The following is a 6,618-nucleotide window of genomic DNA, read 5'->3' as shown; positions in this document are numbered from 1 at the left end:
GATTTCTTGACTCACCCCGCATCAGCAGTGAAAAGCAACTGAAAGAAAACCACGGGGTGTCATTTGGAGTTCGACCGCGACTCAAGATGGCCGAAATAGCGCCACCAAATACTGAGCATTGATGTGAGGCGTTCGATTCCCGGGAACAAGAATATTGCTGGATAACCTCCCCAGCCGGGTGCTACTTTCATCCTGCCCACTCAACCGGACTGTCTTTTCTTAGCACAGGATTCTAAAATGTGTTTATTGTTTTAGGCAGGGCTGGGTAGGGTTACTTTAACTGGATTACTTTCGGATGACTCCAATACCAAATATGCTAATGAAAGACAAAAGAAAGTAAATATGAATAAAATGATGACTCACAACACGTGGTAAGCTTTCTCTCATGGCTTTGATCTCTTTGATCTCCGGCAAAACTAACCTAAAATTCGACAGAAACAAAATGAAAATCAATCCAAACAGCTTGCCAACATCATTTTTGCCGTTCCATGTGTTCCGTTACTCCCCAAGCATGCACCAAATTTAGTCATTTTATTCACAATTAGTTTATTTTGTCTTTTATTAGCATATTTAGGTATTGGAGTAATCCAAATGTAATTGAAAGTAATCAAGTTAAAGTAACCCTACTAACAGGCAACTCTCCCTATCTGGCCTGCTGCTGCATCTTGCCTGGCAGGCAGAAGAGAAGGCCAAATCCATCCATCAGCAGTGTTGGGAATAACTCTGTTATTTTTTCAGTAACAGGGTAATCTAGCTCATTACTTTTTCCTGCCGTTACAACGCTGTTACATTACTGAAGGTCAAAAGCGGTTCGTTACTTTGAATGAAGCGTTTTTTTGCTCTTTTTGGGATCATGTCACCGTTCAAAATAGCGAAAATTTATAAATATTTTAGTTTTTGTTTTCTGTGTTTTTCATAGTTAATGTTTAAATGATAATTATTCCGTTACTCTCCAAGCCTGCACAAAATTTAGTCATTTTATTCATATTTAGTTTCTTTTGTCTTTTATTAGCATATTTGGTATTGGAGTAATCCAAAAGTAATTGAAAGTAATCAAGTTAAAGTAACCCTACCCAACCCTGGAAATGAGGCATAATTATCATTTAAACATTATCTATGAAAAACACAGAAAACAAAAACTAAAATATTTATAATTTTTCGCTATTTTGAATGGTTACATGATCCCAAAAAGAGCAAAAAAACGCTTCATTCAAAGTAACGAACCGCTTTTGACCTTCAGTAATGTAACAGCGTTGTAACGGCAGGAAAAAGTAATGAGCTAGATTACCCTGTTACTGAAAAAATAACAGGGTTATTCCCAACACTGCTGATGGATCGATTTGGCCTTCTTTTCTGCCTGCCAGGCAAGATGCAGCAGCAGGCCAGGTAGGGAGAGTTGCCTGTTAGCAGGGTTGGGTAGGGTTACTTTAACTGGATGACTTTCAATTACTTTTGGATGATTCCAATACCAAATATGCTAATAAAAGACAAAAGAAACTAAATATGAATCAAATGATGACTCACAACACGTGGTAAGCTTTCCCTCCTGGCTTTGATCTCTTTGATCTCCGGCAAAACTAACCTAAAATTCGACAGAAACAAAATGAAAATCAATCCAAACAGCTTGCCAACATCATTTTTTGCCGTTCCGTGTATTCCAAGCCTGCACAAAATTTTGTCATTTTATTCATATTTAGTTTCTTTTGTCTTTTATTAGCATATTTGGTACTGGAGTCATCCAAAAGTAATGGAAAGTAATCCAGTTAAAGTAACCGTACCCAACGCTGATTGTGACTAATAGATTTTTATCACGGCGACAGTATCGGGGCAGATTTTGAGGAGTCCCTAGGCTGCTCTCCGATTCCTTTTGAAATCGGCTCCTTTAGTAGACGCGGTGGAATAGCCCGAGGCCTCCGTCCTCAGAGATCACAATTTGATTAATACAAACATGTCAAAGCGCATGCTGGAATTCAAAACAGAGGGGCCAAAATGTCAAGGTGTCGAATTCTTGAAATAGAAATCATCCTGTAAGGATCCATTCGTATAAAAATGCGTTTTGCTCAGAATCAGTGGCGGACCGTCAGGGTTGGGTAGGGTTACTTTAACTGGATTACTTTCCATTACTTTTGGATTACTCCAATACCAAATATGCTAATAAAAGACAAAAGAAACTAAACATGAATAAATAATAAATATGGACTCTGCAGGTCTGCATCAAACCTTAAGTACCGGTATCATTTTCCGTTCATTTTGCCGGCTGTTGATTTTGGACTGTGGACTTTAATGAAGGACATTTAGTTTCGAACGCGGGACTTGAAGTCGGGTTTGGGTTAATTTTGTGTTTGTGTTACATGTTTAAATGTGGGCGCATGCGGCTTATATACAGGTGCGGCTTGTGTAAGTACAAAATCGGTTTTCCTCTTAAAATGTGGTGGGTGCGGCTTATAATCAGGAGCGCTCTATAGTCCGGAATTTACGGTATTTCTTCCTATGTCTTTCTGACTTTCTATCTTCCTATCAACCTTTCTTTCTCTTTTTCTGCCTGTGTCTCGTTCTTTCTGTTTCTTGAGCTCTGTAAAGCGCCTCGGGAGGTCTTAATTGACTTGAAAAGCGCTATATAAATGCAGAACATTTACCATTTCACCAATTATAATGGATCAATTGATTAGGGACAGGTGTGTGGTGATTGGACACACGGTTGGCGCCCTCTAGTGGAGGGAGACGTACCAGAGCCTAACAATATTACAAATAATAAAGTAACTTTATGCAAAAGATTCATAATTTAAAAATTGAAATTAATATACTATATTAAAATAGCATTTTTTTTTCACTCTCCGGTGAACTTTAAATTATCTGAGCAGTATTTGAGTCGAACAGAGAAGAACAGGCAAGTTAGAGCGCACCTGCTTATAAGCCGCACCCACCACATTTTAAGAGGAAAACCGATTTTGTACATACACAAGCCGCACCTGTATATAAGCCGCATGCAACCACATTTAAACATGTAACATAAACACAAAATTAACCCAAACCCGACTTCAAGTCCCGCGATTGAAACTAAATGTCCTTCATTAAAGTCCACAGTCCAAAAATCACAGCCGGCAAAATGAACGGAAAATGAAACCGGTACTTAAGGTTTGATGCAGACCTGCAGAGTCCGGGTCCCGTTGAAAGTAATCCAAGGAAAAAAGTGTATATTTCCAAAGATAAGAGTGGGAAAAATATATCAGATGAACACATTGACTCACGCAACTCCTTTTTCTTTAACCAACTTTTTACCCCCTCTTCTTTCCTTGTCTGTCCCTCACCTTTAGCGGTCCCCACTTAAACTCGGCACCCCGCGTTTGTTCCGCCCCTTATTTTTCGTTCATCCGTGCAAAACAGATCAGAATAAGTGTCTAAAATAAATACAAATAAATACATTACAAAAATATACAGTTGCAAATACATATTATACATGGGTTACACATATTTACAAAGAAAGATGGTACACCGAGAGAGTTTTCAAAGCTTTAATAATAATAATATAGCTTTGACAGGGCAGTTAATGGTAGCAACACTCGAGCGCCGCTAGCGGCTGTTAGAAAAATGACATAAATTGGCCGCATCACTGAATAATAATAATAATAATAATAATAATAATTTCCTTGTATTGTCATTCTGTGTAACAATGTACACAGAACGAAATGTCGATTGCATCTGACCCGATGCAGCCGCAGCCAAGAGAGGGCGCCGCCGACCACTTTTTAAGTCTTAGGAATGACTCGGCCGGGGCGCGAACCCGAACCTCCCAGTCTCAAAGCGGGCGCCTTACCATCTAGGCTACTGAGCTGGTAATAATAATTTCCTTGTATTGTCATTCTGTGTAACAATGTACACAGAACGAAATGTCGATTGCACCTGACCCGTTGTAGCGAGCCGATGCAGCCGCAGCCAACAGAGGGCGCCGCCGACCACTTTTTAAGTCTTAGGAATGACTCGGCCGGGGCGCGAACCCGAACCTCCCAGTCTCAAAGCGGGCGCCTTACCATCTAGGCTACTGAGCTGCCGCAGGGTTGAAAGTTAGGGAAAAAGGGGCGACTTATAGTCCGGAATTTACGGTAGTTGTGTTATAGAACTTTGTGATATTTAGTGCACCTCACTCGCAAAAGATTTATCCTATACGTGAAGTGTAACAAATATAAAAAGTTAGTAATATAATAAAATAACAATCAGCAGTAATGTATAAAAAGTGAGTTTAATAAACTAATTCTAACTCGATGGTCCGTTGTAAAGATGGGAATTCCGACTCGTTTTAGAGTACTGGCTTTTTGGACTGAAAAAAGAATGACTCTTTCGGATCCCTAATGACTTTTCAGGTTGTTTTTCTTATTTAATCCATATATGATCATTCATTATGTATTATTATGAATGACTTAAAAAGGCGAAAATGAAGCAAAATTAACACTTAAACATTAACACTGAAAACACAGGGAACATTAATGAAAATATCTACACAAAAAAAAAGATAAAATACAAAACAATTCAAACCTTTTTTGTACTCAACAAATGCAAAGTCGGCAGCACAGAATCACTAAAAAAAAATGGATTTTGACAAAACTCGAAGAAAAAGCGCCTCGAAGGGAACCGGCTCTCGATTGGTGGGTAGCCGGCTCCCACTAACTACCAAGAGACGGTAAACATTCTCTGCAAACATGGAGTCGTAACATCCGGGACCGTCCTGTGAATACAACTGTGAATTATTTACTCTGAAACACACAATAATGCCGACAAATGAAAAAAAAATCCACCTAAAAGCATTTCTGAATCATTGGACGTTCCTTGTTTGTATTAGCCCATCACTCCTGTTTACAGACAGACTTGTAAAGTGATTTCCAATATGTCTGTTAGCCTCTGAACTTTTGATTGACACCACTCTCGGCCAATTGCAGGCTTTTATTTCCACGGTCCACACCCCGCATTAGATGAAAGGGGCCTGTTTCGATAAAACAGACTTCCTTTAGCTCTGAATATTGGTCAGCCATTTAAATTTGCAGGTGTACGAAGCGTATTCAAATCACACTCCAAAATAAAATGTGTGTAACACCATTCAACATTCATTTAATGCACTGTTGTGACGCGCAAGTGTGCACAATAGTGAGAGAGACCAAACATTTACAACTCTTTCAAAATGTCTAAAAACTTCGCCGAAGTGAAATACACAGTTCCGGAGGTTTTAATGCTGTAAACTGGTCGTCTCCAAATGGCCACTTTTGGAAACGGTTAGACATACCCCAAGAAAAATGTGTAAAGTACAATGTTTAGTTTTTCAAAGCGGAAAAGGTTTTGTCCGCCAGTTTCAGCCTGGAGGTAAGATCCCCGACCAGTTCTGAGTTTTAGGACGGGTCAGTACGTTCAGAACAGGGCAAGCTCCTACCTCGCTTATCCACCCATCATTGTTCTTTTTATATGTGTTTAGATTAAGGTACAAAAGACAGGCTTTACGTGTCGCGCGTTGGCCCGGCCCTTCGCATCTCCCCCCTGTTCCGGCTCCCTTAGAGTATATACTGCAGGATTTTATACATTTGACTATAAGGGATTTTATACGATTGAACACAAGTGACATCTATTGAGTGCAATGAAGATTTTCACCGAGTAGGCTTAAGTTCAATGAGCAGTGAAAGTTCAGGGCACCCTGGTAGGAAATATTGTTGACAGGAAGGGCGGGAACGGGACGTGAAGCTGATAAGATAATCTGCGCATCCAGACGCGGAGGGGCCCTGATGACGGAGGACGGCGGGCATTGTTTTGAAAGACGCTCTCCTCTGTTTTCCAGACATCGCGGCGAGGTGGTGGGGCTTACGTTGGGCTTCATTGGCACGCCCATGGGAGGAGCCGGCACACCATCTTGCGGAGTGACGTGGGGCGAGAAGAGAAGGCTGGAAGACTTCAGAGAGGCTTCACAGAGACTCGAGCGACGCTAATTCAACCGATTTCGATGGAGTTCACTCCGTTAAATTGTTTAAGAAGTTAAATCTGCCCCCGTGTGGAAATGTCGGTCTCTTGTTCATCTTTTCCATCAAGAGCGTGCATTGTTAGGTGTAGGTTGTGTTTGGTTAATTCGAACAATTTGGTAAACGGTACATTTTTAATTTCTAACAATTTCAACTCATCTAAAAAACACACCAAAAAAATGTTTGAGAATATAGGTTGGAAAGACTGTAAAGCTTTTAAGAAGTTCCACCTTGTAAATACTTCTTGTTCAAAAGGTGTTTTAAGCTCAGTGCCCTCCAGGAGCAAGCCCAGATATTTGAATGACACTCATCCACGACCAGGTCCTTTACTCCTTGTTGTCAAAGTCATTGTTTCATCTTTGAGAGTGAAATCCCGAGGCTGCAGTTGACAATTAAAAAAAAAAGAAGAAGAAGGAACGCATCTCGTTTTGTCCTTGTCAATCACAAGGAGTGCTGACTCTTCTTGCAGGGCCATTGACAAGACTGGAGGGAATGGTTGTCAAGTGCCATTACTGTCCTACTAGCACTCGGGGACGAAAAAAAATACGTTTTTACATTACAAAAAAAATGGTATGCATTATTTATTACAGATATAAGGAACAATTTAGAATAGGATCTTCCATCA

Source organism: Urocampus carinirostris, chromosome 4 (assembly GCF_059441175.1).
Source record: "Urocampus carinirostris isolate Australia breed hairy pipefish chromosome 4, RoL_Ucar_1.0, whole genome shotgun sequence".
Classification (NCBI taxonomy): Eukaryota; Metazoa; Chordata; class Actinopteri; order Syngnathiformes; family Syngnathidae; genus Urocampus; species Urocampus carinirostris.
The sequence above is the reverse complement of the archived record's forward strand: the minus strand, read 5'-3'. Positions refer to the sequence as shown.